This window comes from Cimex lectularius, unplaced genomic scaffold (genome assembly GCF_000648675.2).
Source record: "Cimex lectularius strain Harlan isolate CLEC.00 unplaced genomic scaffold, Clec_2.1 scaffold68, whole genome shotgun sequence".
Taxonomy (NCBI): domain Eukaryota; kingdom Metazoa; phylum Arthropoda; class Insecta; order Hemiptera; family Cimicidae; genus Cimex; species Cimex lectularius.
Genome location: NW_019392732.1, coordinates 1 through 21,619, shown reverse-complemented (window position 1 = coordinate 21,619; position 21,619 = coordinate 1).

Sequence of the window (21,619 nt, the reverse complement as noted above, 5' to 3'; positions counted from 1 at the left end):
ACCAGATTCTGGACTTAAAAGGCCATACGTTGGATTTTGAAGGAGTGGGGAAGGAAGTCGGTATAGAAAAGACATTTTTGTACAAGGCGTCGGCTTCTTTGAGGTGAAAATAACGTATATAAATAAAACAGCAAAATCTCACTGGCCCTCTTAACTTAACACGACACGCAAGAATGGCACAATTACACAGAAGACAAACACTTTGAGTGAATAGAAATACTTTGATTGATTATAAAAAAATATATTTTGCATTGTGTAAATTCACTTTTCCACATGCTAAATGTATTTGTTAAATTTAAACAGTGTTTGTAAATCCCAGGCCCTGAAGATGATCTCAATAAAGATTGAAACGTTGGCACGATAAAGAAAATGTTTTTCTGAAACTTACATCACACCAGACCGCATCTCACGATTTCTGAATAATTATCGATTAACGGTCACTAATCACCACACAATATTAAGGATGTAAATTTTAAAAATAGTTTAGAATCCTATCCAATATGCTAAATCGAAATCGTTGGACCAGTAGCGCAAAGAAGTCCACAGCTCTTTCTAATTTACTACACGCCAGGATTCTATAAGCGTTTGAAAAGTCAGTCGGATTTTAATGAATAGACGGAGGCCATGATTCGACCTAAGAATGATTCATGATCGCGTTTCCCGGAATGAGCCTCCGCGTCGATATTACACTGAGTTTCATAACTACTACGTATTGGGTAAATTATGTTGGGTCTTGTAGCTAACCCGACGGCGCGAGTTAACCCGATTCATGCGAGCGGGCAGAACAAGCGTATATCATGCTGATGTGTGAGCAACGCGCGGGGATTTATAGGTGTGATGGGATGGCAATTACTCCAGTGTTAAAAAGTCAACGCGACCTTTCTGTCGAATAACGGATTTTCGGCCTATACCCGAAGGAACGATATTATCGCCTAATCGCCCGTGGAATTATATTATCCTTAATTTAAGTAATGGAGGCTGACTAGCACCTCTAAAAATACAGCCGGAGGCTTGATATTAATTGACAGACGCCTTGACGAGGAGATGGATAGAAAATTTGCAGCAATATCTCCAATTCACTAAGCTTCCTTCACGATTTAATCGTACTGGCTTACTCTTATTTAAAGGTACCGCTTTTCACATCGCTACCGAACATTTTCATCTTAAAAATGAAACCGTTGAATTTCAACTAATTTTAAACATTTCTTCGTTTATTTTTTTTATTTATAATTGAAACTACCGTTCACATAATGTCGATATCCAGGGGATTCAACAAGAAAAAATTACCGCTTCAAAGATTTAAATAATAACCAGTGTCTTAACTTTTAAAAATATAGCTAATGTAAGGGTAAATATTAGAACATATAACGTTGTGGGCGCGTAAATTTAGGACGTTGGGGATTAATATCTTTATAAAAAAATAAAATAAAAAATAAGGCAATAACTGTTAATCATAAAAGTTTCTTATATTAATAACAAATAATGCATCAAATAAATCTTATAAATGGTTACAAAGAATTTAGTAAAAAAAGAATATTTTCTTATGATTGAAAAGTACTTTCAACAATTAAGTATAAAGTTATTTTTCGATATCCTTTTCATTAGACAAGTGTTGAATTGAGCACCACCCGACAAGAATTTTTTTTATTTTTTTTATTATTATTTTTTTTTTATTGGCCTTATGATCTTGCATATTAGCCATGGTACGAATTCTTGTGTGTTCAAATTGGGGGTTATCGGGAAAAAAGGGCCAGAGGCGATGGTGGGAATCGAACCCACGACCGCGGCGTGAGAGTCTCTCATGCTAACCACTCTGCTACCGCGGTCCCCAAACAAGAATTCTACACAAGCAATTTTTTTAGTCGTTGAGCACGTCACACACTTTTTTTTTACTTTCTTTTCTTTTCTAACATTGCAAGCGACCGAACGTAACTCCAATCCAGCGTGGATCCGCGTTAAGCCAGAAACACACTTACCCGATGCTACGCCATGCGACGCTACCCGATGCTACCCGACGCAAATTCAAACTCCGATTTCCATAAGGTTGCATTACCCCCGTGCACATCTACCCGATGCTATGCCACGCTAACCTACCCGACGCTCTGCGATCCCCACTGTCCAGATTTTAGCCGGGTCGCATCGAGTACAGTCGAAGACAAAAGGACCAGACATTGATATTTTTCAAACTATTGTACATGTGTTATTGTCGTTATATTAATTACAACTTCCTTATTTTAATATAAACCGAATTAAACTGTGATTAAAAATTAATTAGTTTTTATTTAAAAAATTAATTTTAATGGTTTGGTAGAAAATTAATCAAAACACCGGAATACGATTTTTTGATATAATGAATTTAACTAACAATTTAGTGTACTCGCTTCGGCGATACATATACTAAAATTGGAACAATTTATTACACGGTTTTGCTTATAAAATTTAATTAACAATTTATTTCATAGTTTTGCTCGTAAAATTAAACCATTTTCTAATGTCGGGTAGCATCAGAACAGGACACTCATATTTTTTGTAGTTTATTTCAAACTAAGTACATGTAATTTTGTCGTTATATTAATTACAACATGTTATTTTAATGTAAACCAAATTAAACGAGATAAAAAATGCATAAGTTTTTATAAACATTGTTTAATTATGATGGTTAGGAGTAACTTTATTTAAAACAATTAAGTTTAACAAACAATTTATTAGATGCTCATAAAATTTAACTTACAATTTATTACAAGGTTTTGCTCAAAATAGTGCATTAAGATTAAAAGATGCGTTGCGATTGTGATAGTGATTATGTTTGATAGTGTGATAAACGCTGTGGACTGTACGCGACGTGTGCTTGCGTCGGATAGATGTGCACACCCCACCAAAACGTGGCAAGGCGTCGGGTAGCATCGGGTAGCGTCGCATGGCGTAGCATCGGGTGTGTTCCTGGCTTAATTAGGGCTGTCGCCGTCCTGCTCTTCTGCCTCCTCAATCGTCGGAACTCTCTGCCTTATTGATTGTGCATGTCGCTTTGGCGGCCTTTATGAAATAGCTTGTCATAAATAATGCAATCGAAGATTAAATAAACGCCTTAGTTTTAATTATTCGTAAGTAATTTTTAAACAGGGCACTACATTTATCTGTGAGTATGTATGCTAGATCACTTCCTATCATCTTGGTCCATCCTTACTATTTTTCGGTATTTCTAACGTATTTCACAGTTTCCAATGGTTCATTGTATAACAAAATTCTTTGCGACATGTTAGTCAATCTAAACGGTATGGAAACTAATTTGATCAAAGAAATGAAAAAATAATAATCAATGGAGTTCATAGTTGCAAAGCATCCTTTTTGGGTATGGGGAACCATTTAGTATCAATTTGTTGCTACTGATAACTAAACGAAATGTGAATGAAGTTTATAAACAACATCTATTAGGTTTCGTGGTCCGATTGACCAAATAAATTCTTTTCAATTAATTAATCTTTAATTAAGGTATTGGTTGAAATGAAAAATTTAGTGTCACGAGATGGATTCGAACCCTCGACCTTCGGCTAAATACGCCGCTGCTCTGCCACTTGAGCTATCGTGATTTGGATCCACTCGGACACCAACTTTCCATCTCAACCCCACCTTTGAATTTTCACACTTTTTTTCCATTTTTCAAATGTCGTGTAATCTCTTTGATTCTCGGCGATAAACGAAATGGAAGTCACGATAGCTCAAGTGGTAGAGCAGCAGCGTATTTAGCCGAAGGTCGTGGGTTCGAATCCCGCTCGTGACACTGACTTTTTTATTTCAACCAAATCCTTAATTAACTAGACCCATATGTGATAGCCTGTAACCCAGACCAAATAATAAATAATCTTAGAATTTGTCTTAAATTACTGCCGGAACTCATGTTTGGAGGCATAGACGACCGTCATGAATAAGAAAGCGGTATTAAAGGGGACTTGGTTGTAGTTGCAAGAATCAAACAATGTGCGATCTCCCGATGTTGAAATCCATTCAACACGACATCATTTGTCAAATTTAGTCATAGGATTGAGATTTGAAAGGTTTCGAATTTAATGAATACGTAATAATATCCTTGAAAACCGATGGAAAGTTCAGCACGGTGTATGTTGCATGATGTGAATCGTGTAAAATGTCACTAAAATAATTTCGATGTCGTGTATAAGTTTAGAAGATTATCTACAGCCATTCGCTACGATAGAACGCTAATTAAGAATGAACACCCTTATGAATATGAAGCATGATTTATACAATAGACACTTTTAAAAAGAGAAACTATGGTCTATCGAGTTTTGTATGAAAATCAAACTACTGGAAAATTTCATAAACCATAATTCTTCTCGAATGATATTATAAATTACTATAAAACATAATCATACAAATTCATCCATAGATAATTACTTATGCATCCCTTTCTCGAAGGGTAAATATTTAGGTAAGCCAATTGTCATGAAAAAATTACATTTTGTCATAGCATAAGGCATGTTAATCATGTTTTCAATTTTATACCAGTATGCTTTGGTAAGGCCGTATTAACAAAGTAAAAAAAAAAAAAAAAAATATATATATATATATATATATAATATACAAATTTAGATTTCTATTGTATATGTTATTATCATGTTAATATTATTATTATATTCTTAATAATATCGTACCCATAAGGAAACACTTTTAGGACAGGATGGTTCTTTTCACAAACCATCCTTTTAAAAAATGAATAGTGTCAACCCTCCTCAATTATTTATAATAATGTAACATTATACCAACACATTAGATTTCGTGGTTGGTTGAGAGAAAAAAGTCAATGACATGAGCGGGATTCGAACCCACGACCTTCGGCTAAATACGCCGCTGCTTTACCACTTGAGCTATCGTGACTTCGATCCACTCAGACACCGACCAACTTGCCATCTCAAACCAACATTTCGAATTTTCCCCCCTTTTTGCCAATTTTCAAATGTGGTGTAATCTATTTGATTCTCGGCGACAAACCAATACTTTATATAACGTGTGGTGATTAGTGACCGTTAATCGATAATTATTCAGAAATCGTGAGTTGCGCCCTTATACAAAAATATCTTTTCTATACCGACTTCCTTCCCCACCCTTTCAAAACCCAACGTGTATAAACATAAAACAGCAATATCTCACTGGCACTCTCAACACGACACGCAAGAATGGCACAATTACACAGAAGATAAACACTTTGAGTGAATAGAAATACTTTGAGTGAATATAAAAAATATATTTTGCATTGTATAAATTCACTTTTCCACATCCTAAATGTATTTGTTAAATGTAAACACTATTTGTAAATCCCAGGGCCTGATTCTAACAACAGTTTAATAAAAATTTTTTGTACAACTGGATTTCACGATCGTTCTTCGAACGAGAAAATTAACTCTCTAAACAAAAAATACATACTTTTTACCTGAGTATTACAACTATATCATCAAATGTTGTATATCTAGGTTCTGTAAAACGTGTGGTGTTTAGTGACCATTAGTCAATGATTATTCAAATCTCGTGAGATGCGATCTGGTGTGATGTAAGTTGCAGAAAAACATTTTCTTTATCGTGCCAACGTTTCGATCTTTATTGAGATCATCTTCAGGGCTCAAAGTGTTTGTCTTCTGTGGAATTGTGCCATTCTTGCGTGTCGTGTCGAGAGTCCCCTGACCAGACCGAATCTCATGATTTCTAAATAAATATTGATTAACGGTCACTAATCACCACACGTTTAATTTTTAACTTTATAATTTATACTATTGTTTATAATATACATTTTTATGTGTGGTGATTAGTGACCGTTAGTCGATGATTATTCAGAAATCGTGAGGTGCGGTCTGGTGAAATGTAGGTTTCAGAAAAACATTTTCTCCATCGTTTTTCTGGAAACCTACATCACACCAGACCGCATCTCACGATTTCTGAATAATATATTTTTATACTAATGGTAACTGAAGATGATCTCAGTAAAGATCGAATCGTCGGCACGATAAAAAAAATGTTTTTCTGAAACCTATCACACCAGACCGCATCTCACGATTTCTGAGTAATTACTTTATATAAAGATTAATTAATTGAAAGATGTTATTTGGTCAATCGGACCACGAAATCCAATGAATTTAATAAGTTAAATGAAGTATATCTTCACTAAAGCTCTCTGTGGACATTTCATTTGTCACCGAGAATAAACTAGATTACACGACATTCGAAAAATGTCAAAAAGAATTTAATTAAAAAAATTAAGAAGGGGCCACTTTTTTTCCTTCTCAATGTATTTAGAAATTTTAAAATTTCATTTTCATTCCACGATCTTTTGTGTTTAGATAAAAGTGTGGTAATTTCGCAAATCTTCATTATTACTACCGCTTCCCAACCGTTTAATGCAATTTGCAATTCCGCCTTTGGTCTTGTCGCCTGGTGATGTCTTGGGTCTCACAATCAGTTGATGTCCCTTTGAAATTTGGATCCATTAAACTAGTGTCAAAGGAAAGAAGAAGAAACGAGTAATTGGAACAAGAAGTTTAAGTTTATTTCGTTAGAGTTGCTTATTTCAAAAACTATTCAAGCAGGGGCACTCTCATGCATTTGCTTCCCAGTTACCTTTACATACGTCGTCTCTCCACAGTCGAATAAGTTGCCTAATGAATCCTCTCCATCGGATACTCTTTACAATTAACTTCCCGTTCGTAGATTTGTTCCCTCAGAAATTACCATACAAAAAATCCGATCTATTTAGTAATGAACAGAAAGTGAATATTTTATCTCTGACAGCTACAGTTTAATAGGGTGGTACGACAGCATGGTGGAAAATCATGTGCTGCCTACCTTGTAAAGGCACGTCTTCAGGCAGTGCAGGTACTTCCTTCTGAAGAAAATTTAACTAGTCATTTCTCCCCAAAGTCCACTCCAGTCCTAAAAGTGGACTAATTAACGACCTACCAATAACGTTATCCCAATCTTATTATTGAGTTCACTAGTTTTCATGGTCCGCTTGACCAATTAATAACTTTCAATTAATTAATGTTTTTAATTGAGATAAAAAAGTCAGTGTCACGACCGGGATTCGAACCCACGACGTTGGGCTAGATACGCCGCTACTCTACCACTTGTCGTAAGGTCGTGGGTTCGAATCCCGCTTGTGACACAGACTTTTTTATCTCAACTAAAAATCTTAATTAATTGAGACTTATTACTGAGATTCAAATGACGGGAGGTCAAGAGAAACGTTTCATTTTTTTCTGTATTTATTTACGGATCGAAATCCACTATAAAAACATTTTACAATAACAAAAAAGAAAAGTTATATATATATANTATAAAGAATAATAACTTATATACATTTTAATATTATAAATGGTAAATATAAAAGTACAATTAAAGAGTAAAAACTGATGTAAAAAATAAGAGACATGATTATTGAGTAAATTAAGGGAAAGGAAACAAAATAAAGTTGACAGACAATTGAACCTACAATATTGAGGTACATATTTAACGAAAATAATGCTCTTTTTAGATATATAATAATACTAGAGTGCAAGATTTAGATGAATAGTAAATGAAATAAATTGTAATAAACTTTTAACAGTATACAATATAAAAGCATTTAAAAAATATAAATTGGTTAGAAAATTCAACTAGTGTAGGGCTGTAGGATATGGTTTTTCACGGATTGCACAGACCTATTGAAGAAATTAATGCTATTGCAGATGTTACTCTTGATCATACTGCGGCGTAGAGGAGAAGAAATCATGCAGTTAGAGCTTTGGAATTCAATATAAAATAGTTTTAGTTAGTTTGTGGGTTTTGAGAGAGTACGAAGGGACGTGTAGCTGTAGCTGAGAGAGGAGAGAAGGACTATCAATGAGATTGTTTAATAATTTAAACAATTTATTTTGTTAATACAAAAACAATATCAAAGTAATCCCTTCTTAGTGCCAGTTAGAAAAGTTTAAATTCAGAGCGAATTCCAGGGTAGACAGAGTTAGGAGAAAGATTGTGTTTGTAAGAAAGTTTTTTTAAAAATTTGTTTTGTACAGATTGAATAATTATGTGATAATTCAGATAGCATGGGTTCCAAATAGGTGTAGCGTAGTCTAGTATGGATTGTACAAGAGATTTATAAAGATGGGCAAACATAGAGGATTTTTAAATTCATAGGTGTTCCTGTATTGTGTGTTACGTATAATGAAACCTAGCATCTTCATAGATCTATTTTTTATTAAAGAAATATGTTCTTTAAACTTGAGCTTTCAATCAAAACGTACACCAAGATTCTTTACGACCTCCACTCTCGTTAAAAAAGAATCATGGAGCGTGTAGTGACAAAGAAAAGGCTGTTTCTTATGAGAGAATGTAATTGTGTAGCATATAGAGACATTGAGAACAAGTTTGTTACTAGAGCACCAGATTAGCATGGTAGGTTTGTTACATTTTGGATGTAGAAACACCTACTGAGATTTGGCACATTATTTATTATTCTCACTGTGTATGGAATTAGGATCAGGCATAGTCCCTTAACGTGATTTCTATTTGCGAACACTCTGGATCAAGGTATGGTCTTGAAAAAGAAAGAAAATTTATTGGGAAATCGTGAGATGCGTTCTGGTGTGACGTAGGTTTCAGAAAAACATTTTCTTTATCGTGGCAAAGTTTCGATCTTTATTGAGATCATCTTCAGGGCCTGGGATTTACAAACATTGTTTACATTTTACAAATACATTTAGGATGTGGAAAAGTGAATTTACACAATACAAAATATATTTTTTTATATTCAATCAAAGTGTTTCTACTCACTCAAAGTGTTCGTCTTCTGTGTAATTGTGCCATTCTTGCGTGTCGTGTTGAGAGTGCCAGTGATATATTGCTGTTTTATATTTACATACGTTGGATTTTGAAGGGGCGGGGATAGAAAGACATTTTTGTATTAGGAGTTGGCTTCTTTGAGATGAAAAGAGCCGACGATGATTTCTATACCGACTATTTTCCCTACCTCATGAAAACCCTACAAAAACTTTTTCTTTTTTGCATTGTATAAATTCACTTTTCTCCACATCCTATTTGTATTTATTAAATTTAAATGTGTAGAGATTAGTGACCGTTAATCTATAGTTATTCAGATATCGTGAGATGCGGTCGGGAGTGATGTAGGTTTCAGAAAAACATTTTCTTTATCGTGCCAACGTTTCGATCTTTTATTGAGATCATNCAATTACACAGAAGACAAACACTTTGAGCCCTGAAGATGATCTCAATAAAAGATCGAAACGTTGGCACGATAAAGAAAATGTTTTTCTGAAACCTACATCACTCCCGACCGCATCTCACGATATCTGAATAACCATTAAATTTAAACAATGTTTGTAAATCCCAGGCTATGAAGATGATCTCAATAAAGATCGAAACGTTGGCAAGATAAAAAAAATGTTTTTCTGAAACCTACGTCACACCAGACCGCATCTCACGATTTCCGAATAATCATACACTAACGGTCACTAATCACCACACAAAAAGCAAATTTAGTTGCTACTGCCAAGCTTTCAACCTATTTGAAGGTCATCATCAGGGCAAAACAACCTTAAATATGTCTACAGATTGGCATATTTATGTTTTCACTGGCGATCTTCAATTTCCTTGAAGACCGATCTTCAAGACCGGTAAATGTATTTGTAAAAATAAAACAAAAAAATTCCGATATTTGGTTCATTGATTAAATAGACCAATAGTAATAGACATTTGTGTACATATGCATTCAGTAAAAGTGGATGAATCATAAATGGCATGAAATGTACCAAAATAGTTACGATAAGGTAACTGCTGATCAGATAATTGAGCTGTAATAGGTAATCACAGAAACCGACGAGTTAATTTTTGATCCTGCTTGCATCTCTCTACTGAACAAATAACCTGTTTAATTACAATGAAATTATACCGACGACATTGTCATTTCGTAAAAACAGATGGCACAAGCAGCCAGTTACGCAATTTTTAATTGCATCATCCCTCCTCTATATAAAATCAATACAAACGATACTAATTTAAAAATAACCATTTATATTCATATATTTTTGAAAAATATCCATCAAAACAAAACTAAAAATCACGGCAAAATCCGAGTTTTTGTGGTTCGTTTTTAGTTTGAATTATATTCCATTAAACGTAGATAACGATCAAGCAGGAATGATAAACATTACTTTGTTCAATCCGTTCAATTAACTAAAGATAAAGTAAACAAGTGATATAAATTCAAAAGTTAAAAAATCATGATTAACAAAAATAAAACATCTATTTTAATTTTTCAGTTGTTGTCTTTTGATTATTTATAGTAGTCATGTTTAAATCTTTAAAAGATTGTTGAGTAGAACTAATAATGCATACAATTATTTTGATATAGATGTGAGATGCGGTCTGGTGTGACGTAGGTTTTAGAAAAACATTTTCTTTAACGTGCCAACGTTTCGATCTTTATTGAGATCATCTTCAGGGCCTGGGATTTACAAACAATGTTTACATTTAACAATTACATTTAGGATGTGGAAAAGTGAATTTATACAATGCAAAATATATTTTATATTAAAACAAAGTATTTCTACTCACTCAAAGTGTTTGTCTTCTGTGTAATTGTGCCTTCTGCGTCTTGTGTAAAGATAAATGGCCCAATATAACACCACACACAACACTATAAAAGAACACGTTTGTAACAATGATCCGACACTGCTGTGTTAACGGATATTTTACATACGACAATCACTTTTACAAACAACTGTCATCATCTTTAGGGCCTGGGATTTATAAACATTGTTTGAATTTTACAAATATATGTACGATGTGGAGAAAAAAAATGAATTTATACTATGCTAGAAATTTTTAGATTCAATCAAAGTATTTGTACTCACTCAACGTGTTTGTTTTCCTTGAAGATGTGTCATTATTATGAGTCGTGTTGAGAGTGCCATTGAGGTATTGGTGTTTTATGTTTATATACGTTGGATTTTGAAGAGGTGGGATGGGAAGTCGGGAATAGAAAGATATTTGAATTTTACATGCGTCTATTCTGTAATTGATGCTGTGTTTATCCCCGTTGATGTAAACCATTTCTAAAAAGTTACGTTTATGTTGGTTTTGTTCTGTGTGTAATATTTTTGGATTGTTGAAGCCAAAATCGTGTTGGTGTTTTTTCTCCACATCCTACATGTATTTGTAAAATTTAACCAATGTATATAAATCCCAGGCCCTGAATATGATCTCAATCTCAAAATTATCTTTAATTTAAAAAATTACTTATTACAGTTGGCAAGGTGGTTTACAGTTGACTGGGAAGGAAGGGAACAGACGGCAAGGACAAGATCATTGTGGGTGGACAGGCTTGCAGTGTCGTCAGCAAATATGTATAAAGAAGTATTTGGAGGATTAGGTTTATCAGCGGTATACGTTACATAAAATTACACAAGAACACTGCCTTGGGGGACTCCTGCACAAACAGGATGAATGGGTGATCATGGTGAAAGATACGATTGAACATATAGATTGGTGTCATCTTCAAAATAAAAAAGGCAAATTATTCATTAGTCTTTATTTAAGTTGTAATAAATTATACACATAAATACATGTTTTTAATTAATGACAAGCTCTTTGATTTTATGAACCCGCGAGAGATGTCTTCCAACTAATTAAAATTGAAATAAAGGTATAAATATTCTGTTTTGTTGTATTATATATTATTTTGTTAGATTAAACCGGACCTTATTTAAATTAATTTACTTAAACCATATTATACAAATTTAAGCATTCATTCATCAATATATTATACAACGAAAAACAAACTATAACTAAAACCAAAAAATAAACTTACTAAACTAAAAATTATAAAATGAAATTAGCTCTAAATTTATACTCATTTCAACATTACTTTAACAAGTCTAAAATTTTCTAGCATTGTCCAAGTGCATTTTTTTCACATCCGACATATATTTGTAAAATTTAAGTAATGTTTATAAATCCCAGACCCTGAAGATGATCTCAATAATGATCAAAACAGTTAATTAAGGTTTTTAGTTGAGATAAAAAAGTCAATGGCACGAGCGGGATTCGAACCCACGATTTTCGGCTAGATACGACGCTGCTCTACCACTTGAGCTATCGGGACCTCGATCCACACGGACATCAACTTCCTATCTCAACCCCATCTTTTAAGTTTTCCCTCCTTTTTGCCATTTTTCAAATGTCGTGTAATCGGATTGGATTTTCGGCGACAAATGAGGAACTGAATCGACAGTTTTTCTTTAAACAAACATCACATCACTTCAATCGAAGTCACGATAGCTCAAATGGTAGAGCAGCGGCGTATCCAGCCGAAGATCGTGAGTTCGAATCCCGCTCGTGCCATTTACTTTTTTATCTCAACTAAAAACCTTAATTAACTGTAATATATTAATTGGTCAAGCGGACCACGAAATTAGTGAATTTAATGAATTAAAATGAAGTATACTTCACTAAAGATCTCCGTGGCCATTTCATTTGTCGCCGAGAATCCAATCCGATTACACGACATTTGAAAAATTGTAAAAAGGAGGGAAAACTTAAAAGATGGGGTGAGAAAGAAAGTTGATGTCCGAGTGGATCGAGGTCCCGATAGCTCAAGTGGTAGAGCAGCGGCGTATCCAGCCGTAGATCGTGGTTTCGAATCCCTCTCGTTCCATTGACTTTTTTATCTCAACTAAAAACCTTAATTAATTGTAATATATTAATTGGTCAAGCGGACCACGAAATTAGTGAATTTAATGATCGAAACGTTGGCACGATAAAGAAAATGTTTTTCTAACACCTACCGCACCGCACGATCACCAAATTGGCTAACGGTCACTAAACATCACACATTTCATAATGCATACTGGAAGCAGTCGATGATATAATGTGTAAGTTAGTACTCTAATAATAATAAATTCAATGAAACTTTCCGAACAATTTTTTTTTCTACCGGACTCCGTAAAATTAACACAGGTTCTGCTGAACGCAACCCTGAAAATCCGGGTTCTCCCTCGCGCCGAGAATAATATCCTAAATTGTCCCTCAGAGTTATTGCCGACGCAAGATGGATGGTGGAGGATCAGGGCTAATAAAAAAAGGCAACAAATAGTTGAAGGGGTGGCGGAAAGGGTTGGCGAACGGAGAATATTTCAATCGAGAGCTTCAAAAAACCTTTAATATCCGTCGTTGGAGATATACAGGCGGTGGCCGGCACTTCTCGCTGACCGGGAAAATTACTGCTTACATTACATTAATTGGAAACGCAGGGGTTCCCGCTTTTTTCCTTTTATTGATTCATTGCGTGTCATGAGGATTTTACTCCAATAGTCTTTTGATACATGTCTCAGAAAGTTTAGATGCGGAACGATTCGTTTTACTCATCTGACGACTCCCTCCTAATCAAATTAATGCTATAATATTTTCTATCAAGGTGATTTCTCTCTTTAATTACCAACATCTACCATTTAATATCTATTTCATGAAATATCCTTTTAATATAATTTTTGTTTTTTGAGTGCGACGTTTTCATAATTTCCGATTTTTGGCTAACTCTTGCGTGATTTTATGTGGATAAACATTAAAAAATATCTTATAAGACAAAAATAACCTTAATAGAAATGATAAATGATGGAGTGAGTGTGGTGTTCANAGATTGGTTTGAGCAATTTGAAATTAAAAAATGTAAAATTGAACATGGTGATAAATGCATTAATAATATAACAGATTTTGATCTACCTCCCATTTTAAATATGTACATAAATAATATCAAACATCCAAATAATTAATCTAATTATTTTAATTGTTATTATTTTATAGTAATTTATAGTAATATTAAGTATTTATTATTCTAATATTTGTTTGTGTTATAATTTCCGCGTTTCGCACGTTCATATTGAGCGTCATTAAAAAAATCAGCTGATAATTGGAACGTTGCGTTGGCGGAGGTATCAGCGGTTCACTTTGGCAATTCATGTCGAGAGACGTGGTTGTAGAAGTCCTTCAATCTGATGATGAGCTAAAAGGCTCGAAATCCGGATTGTTGCAAAACAACTTACTGTGAGTAGGAACTATCCTTTTAAAAAGTATTAAAAATAACCTTTACCAGCCATTCCAAAGACATATTAACTAAAAGTTTCACAAAATATTTTAAACATAATTTTAAAGGATGGCTAGCACAAGCGCCCTTAGTGACTTTAAGATAGTGTTGTTATATCTGAGATTTGTGGAAAAGTTTAAAATCTATTAAATCCCAGTAAACGCCATAAACTAAATAAATCATATATGTGTTCTATTTTACTTATGGGTTAAATAAAGAAAAAATTGGAGCGTTGGAGCAACGGATTAGGCGTTGACTAGGTGCTCATCACTGTAAGGTGTAGGCCCAAGTTCGAATCCGCCATACTTCCAAATGGACTTGTTTCAGAAACACCGGCACCCCGACGGTTCATATAACCTCGTAGTTGAAATACCCTCGTCAAAAAAATTTATTCATAAAACGTCTTTTTCCTTCCCACTGATACCACGGAGTTTATTTAAATATAATAAAAATATAATGAAAATTCTTGTGATATTTTTTAAGCCGTGTTTGGAAGGTGGTTTTTAACGAAAAATTCTTTTTTCAATTTTCGATAACTTGTGTCGTTTTTAAGAAATATTATATTTTTTAATTTACATAAACATTTTAAATTTTTTTAAACAATTATTTCAAACAAAGTTGAAAACAATAAATTGCCAAATGGAAACCACTACCTATTTTGAGAATTAATTTTTTTCAATATTGTTTGAAAAAATAGTTTTTTCTTTTAAATGTGTGGTGTTTAGTGACCGTTGGTCAATCCTTATTCAGAGATCGTGAGATGCGGTCAGGTATGAAGGAGGTATTAGAAAAACATTTTCTTTATCGTGCCAATGTTTCGATCTTCATTGAGATCATCTTCAGGACACAAAGTGTTTGTTTTCCGTGTAGATGTGTCGTTCGTGTATGTTAAATGTAAAAGAAGCAAAACAATTACTAAAATGTATATTGAAATATATTACACGGCAAAACATCAATAGAAATAATGTAATTAATTATTGCACTATTATTTGTTATTTACATTACTCAAGCTAAAATAATCGCAACTTCTAAATCTCTGAAAAAATGTTATAAATAAAATTCAGATTATTTTTCTTACAATACATTTCATTTATAATTGTTATATAAATTGGTTAAAAATATCTAAATTTATTTTTGATAAAATTCTTTAAATTGCGGTATAAATTTGAGATTTTAGGGAAGATTTTTTACTGATGGCCATTCCTGTGTGATTAAATTCACTTTTTTCCACATCCTACATGCATTTGTTAAATTTAAACAATGTTTGTAAATTGCATACCCTGAAGATGATCTCAATAAAGATCGAAACGTTGGCATGATAAAGAAAATATTTTTCTGAAACCTACGCCAGACCAGACCGCACATCACGATTTCCGAATAATCATCGATTAACGGTCACTAATCACCACACATAGATTTAATAAACATTGATTTATTTAATGAAAAATACAATAGAATTAATATCGGCGGTTGTTGCATATTTCTACTAATATTGTGAAAAAAATCATTAAAGAGTAGAGGTTAAGTGTATGAATCGGCTTACATGAGAAGAAATTTAAAAATTAAAAGTTACAAATCCAACCTTCCTTTTGATCTTGTTGGATTTCTAAGAATAAGAATAATTGAGAGTGAAGCTGAGGATGCCCAAAGTTGAATGAATATAATTAAAATAAATTAAGTCGCAGTTGCTAATCCTTTCCATCTGTCTTCCCGTTACACTTTCTTGTTTATATCCCACGAAAATCGGCGATTGATTCCTTCTAATGTGATTAACTTGATTAAATCAATTTAATTTAAAACAAATACTCACAATTCTTTATTCATAAAATTTTCAATGTGCAAGGTTAAATATATATCGTGTTTTAAGATAGGAGCTCACATGCAAAGAATGGCCACATTAAAATTTGTTACTGCAAGTTATAACTAATGGCATTTAATCTCACACCTATAAATAGCACTTCTCGGTCGAATGAGAGATATATAATTTTAGATTATAAATTAGAGGGTTTGATATCTTCAAATTATACGAGGTGGATATGACAGCCATGTTTATTTCATCAATACCAGGCCCGCTTCTTATCTGATGATATGTACAGGTATTATTTTAAAATTGTTTATTGTTTCGTGCATAGCTCAAATCTATATCTAAGACAATCGAAAGGCCGGTTTGCGTAGTTACAAATCCCTCTCGTCCGTCTGCTCACTCGCTTCTGTCAAACCATGTCCAAATTCAACAATTGTACGGTCACATACATGAAGAAAGGGGAAAAAAGGCCTATGGATGGAGAAAAATAGCGAGAGATAGAGTGAAAGGAGGGAGATAAATTGAGAAAGAAAGAGAGCTGAGATTACAAAAAATAGCACGTATTTAACTATTTTTTAATATAACATAAATAATTAGTGTGTGGTGTTTAGTGACCGTTAGCGAATGATTGTTTGAAAATCGTGAGATGCGGTCTGGTGTGACTTAGGTTTTAGAAAAACATTTCCTTATCGTGCCATCGTTTCGATCTTTATTGAGATCATCTTCAGGGCCTGGGCTTTATAAACACTGTTTAATTTTTACAATTACATGTAGGATGTGAAAAAATTGAATTTCTACAATGCTAGAAAATTTTAGATTAAAACAAATGAATTTATACAATGCTAGAACATTTTTTGGATTAAAAAAATGAATTTATACAATGCTAGAAAATTTTAGATTAAAAAAATGAACTTACACAATGCTAGCAAATTTTAGATTAAAAAAATGAATTTATACAATGCTAGAAAATTTTAGATTAAAAAAAATTATAACTTGTTCCATTTTCAAGAATTATTTCATTTTTCAAATTATTTTCCATTAAAAAATAGTGCAATAATTAATTACATTATTTCTATTGATGTTTTGCCGTGTAATATATTTCAATATACATTTTGACTTATGATTTTTCCTTCTCGAATGTGGGATAATATGTCATCTCAAAAAAAAAAAGTTTTTCTTTCAATCCATAAAGTTTTGGATTTATATGAAACCTTCCTCAGATGAATTAACGCCTATAACCACTGTGTTAATGTTAACCGCTGTAAGTAGTGAAGAAACAATGATAACCATGTTGGTCTAAAAATATAAAAAATATTTGTTCTGTGTATAGGCGTTAACTCACCTGAGGAAGGATTAAAATAAATCCGAAACGTTGCGGATTGAAGAAAAATTGGTTGTTGTTTTTTTTTTTTTTAGATGACTTATTCTCCCACCTTCGAGAAGGAAAAATTATAAGTTAAACTGTTGAGGTCGAAATATAAGAAATCATCTTTTCAATATACATTTTAGTAATTGTTTTGCTTCTTTTTACTTTTATAGGTGAAAAATTTGGTTTTATTTTCAGGCTGTATTGTTGAAATGGTTTCTAATGAAAACTTAGTAGTTCAACGTTCGGCAATTTGTGCCATTTTTAAAAATTATTTCATTCTTTAAATTATTTTACCATTAAGAAACAGGACATACAATAATGACACGTCTACACGGAAAACAAACACTTTGTGCCCTGAAGATGAGCACAATGAAGATCGAAACGTTGGCACGATAAACCTTGTTTGAAATAATTGTTAAAACAATTTTCAAATGTTAAAAAAATTAAAAAATGAAATATTTCTTGAAAACGAAACGTTATCGAAAATTGAAAAAACAATTGTTCGTTAAAAACCACCTTCCAAACACGGCCTAAAAAATATCAGAAAATTTTTCATTAGTTGTTTATTATAATTTTAAATTAAAATATATATTTTTTTTAATCTAAAATTTTCTAGCATTGTATAAATTCATTCTTTTTTTAAATGTAATATTTTCTGGCATTGTATAATTTTTTTTTAAATATAAAATTTTCTAGCATTGTATAAATTCTTTTTTTTTCACATCCTACATGTATTTGTAAAATTTAAACATTGTTTATAAATCCCAGGCCCTGAAGATGATCTCAATAAAGATCGAAACATTGGCATAATAAAGAAAACGCTTTTCTAAAACCTACGTCACACCAGACCGCCTCTCACGATCTCCAAATAATTAGTCTGATTGAGAAAGACCGTTAAGTTTGGATAAATAGATAAAGAGAGAAAGAGAAAAAAACTTGAAAAATAGCGTAATATACAATAGTATAAAAATATAGATAGACAGATAAGTAAAAATACATACATAGTTGAGTGAGTATGGAAAAAAAGAGTGTGTGTGTATGAGTGAGTCACGCCATTGGAAAGCATAACAATAACTTACTATTGGTAATGCCGCGATCAATCACAGCTTTTACAACCATGTATAGTACAAATTATGTCGTGAAACACGTTACGCAACATGTAATAGCTACAGCAGACTATCCATTATAGAGTTATTGACATAGGAAAAATGGTTCAGGAAAGATTGTCAGTATTTGTAATTAATGTTTTTAATCTCTAACATTTACGAATAATAATTTCAACGCTTTGTACTTAAAGAAACGAATATTTTCATTTAGAAATATTAATGTAATTTTTGAATATAATATGAATTAGTTTTTTCTTACTTTATTCGATGAAATTAGTTCATTTGTCAATTTTGTTCAATAAAAACTGAATTTGTTCAATTGAGCTCAAAAATTCTAATATGTGCAATTTTGTGCAACATAGAATTTGAGAATAGTCTTCCTTAGGTCATGAAACGGAAAGATAAAGTGTTTAGAAGACCCTACACGTAAGCAAACAAAATGTGCAAAAGTGATTTTAATGTATAAAATCCGAGAAAAAATAATTGAAAATGTAAATCAAATAAAACATAATTAATTCTTCATATTTGGGTCGCAAAGTTCTCTAAGATGAACGAAGCCTGCGATTAATAAAATACGTTCAGTTTTTTCTTCATACTGACCTTTTTTATTTCAATTATAAAAAGAGGAATATACATTTGTTTTGTGTTATGGTTTATTTTTGTTTATCTAGGCCTAAAGCAGATGGATAAAATTGCAATGTTGTAATATACATTTTTGTCTTATGTATTATTATTAATTTTTTAATAAAAAATATTGTTACATTACTGCATAATTCTTTAATTTTTAAAATATTCGCAGCTGTTACTGTAATAGTAAAATCATATTGTTACACATATATTCACGAGAATATATACTTTATGTGATCAAAATTATAAATCAAAATTAACGTTTGTTTTGGGTTTTCTGTTACTAACTGTGGTGCTTAATTGCGTGCGAGTGTAAACTGATAAATAAAAGTAGATTTTAAAAAAATATTAAGTTACAGTATTCAAGATAATAACATTTCATCACATCTATTTATCAACGGTTTATCATAAATGTACATTTTTTAATCAATAGAACAGACAGAACGTGCAATAACAGGTATTTATTAAATTTGTAAACATCCTCCGGGGTGCAGTTGTCCGACTGGGCGTTAAGGCCGTGAAATTATCCTTGCAGATGGTAATAGTTATTAAAATTTAAGTTATAGGTGAAACCTTAATCAAAATGTATACCTTGGGAGGGCTATAGACCAATATCAAGAATGTGGCACTTTAGCATGGAAGGAAATCGTTCCACGTCCGTACGGGCCATTTCTCACCTTCCAAACTTTAAGCAGTTGCCTGAAATTTAAAGCGCAATTATCACAGTTCAAAAAACTTTTTTCCACCCCCGTTATATATAGAAAAATTATAAAATAATATTGTGCTCACCTGTTTGAGGACAGGATACGATTGACACACGGACTGTTTCTGGGGGTAACCCTGCCCAGGTGTCCCGTTTGTAGAGAAATGTGTGGTGATTAGTGACCGTTAATCGATAATTATTCAGAAATCGTGAGATGCGGTCTGATGTGATGTAGGTTTCAGAAAAACATTTTCTTTATCGTGCCAACGTTTCGATCTTTATTGAGATCATCTTCAGGGCCTGGGATTTACAAACATTGTTNACGAGAGGGATTCGAACCCACGACCTTCGGCTAGATACGCCGCTGCTCTACCACCTGAGCTATCGTGACCTCGATCCACTCGGACATCAACTCCCCATCTCAACCCCACCTTATGAGTTTTCCCTCCTTTTGCCATTTTTTTGCCTTTTGCCAGCCAAATCATAAGGTGGGGTTGAAAAGGGGAGTTGATGTCCGAGTGGATTGAGGTCACGATAGCTCAGGTGGTAGAGCAGCGGCGTATCTAGCCGAAGTTCGTGGGTTCGAATCCCTCTCGTGCCATTAACTTTTTTTCGTCTCAACTAAAAACCTTAATTAAAACGTTTAATCTCTCTCTCTTTCTCTCTCTCTCCTCTCTCTCTCTCTCTCTCTCTCTCTCTCCCTCTCTCTCTCTCTCTCTCTCTCTCTCTCTCTCTCTGCTTTGCTTGTTTGTTTGGCAGTCGTTGGCCGGGAAGTTGGTTAACCTCATAGAAGTGTTTAAAAGAAAACCAAGATTTTTACAAGTAATTACAGAGGCGGAATCAATTCGATAATTGGGTTGAAATGAAAAACGCCCATTAGATGGTAGATTTATCGAGAGACGGACCAACACGAAGAGTTCTAAAATGGAATAGGGAAAATTATTATGAGGGACGTCCGATATGACTCGGGGGAGGGTAGCGTGTTTTCAACTACGCCAAATCGTGTAAATTATTGCCCCTTGATTCATCAGTCACTCCACGCGACCCCCATATATTCTTAAGTGTTTTCTAAATTTTATCAAACGTATATCGCACTCCAAGACGGGTAATTGCCTGATTTACATTTTACTGAATTTGCCTTAGAAGTATTATTACGTTTGTTATTGAATAGCATTGGGATTTTTTGATGTGCAGTATTCGTATATTGTAGATAATGGAACAATAATAGTTTTTAAGAGCGTTTGTAATGTTTTCTATTACTTCTCAGGTGTATCAACTGGATGGGTTTGTACTTTGTACAAATTCTTGGAATCTGGGTGCTCCGTCAAGTATCTCAAACAACAATAAAAATATGTGTGGTGTTTAGTGACCGTTAGTAAATGATTATTTGAGATCGTGAGATGCGGTCTGGTATGACTAGGTTTTAGAAAAACATTTTCTTTATCGTGCCAACGACAATGAATTTATACAATGCTAGAATATTTTTTTTTTTAATTTAAACTTTTCTAGCATTGTATAAATTCATTTTTTCACATCCAACATGTATTTGTAAAATTTCAACATTGGTAAAAAATTCCATGCCCTGAAGATGATCTCAATAAAGATCGAAACGTTGGCACGATCTCACGACCTCCAAATAATCATTAACTAACGGTCACTAAACACCATAAATTATAAATTCCATTGACTATTGCCAAGCAGAATGGTATATAAATAGTCATATTTATACAATGGTAGAAAATTTTATATTCAATCAAAGTACTTATACTGTAATAAAATATGTACAAGCGGTCCGGCAAAGCAGTAAAAATATATAATGTCGAAACGCGTTTATATTTGGCATATGCAGAATAAGGCAGAACTATATATA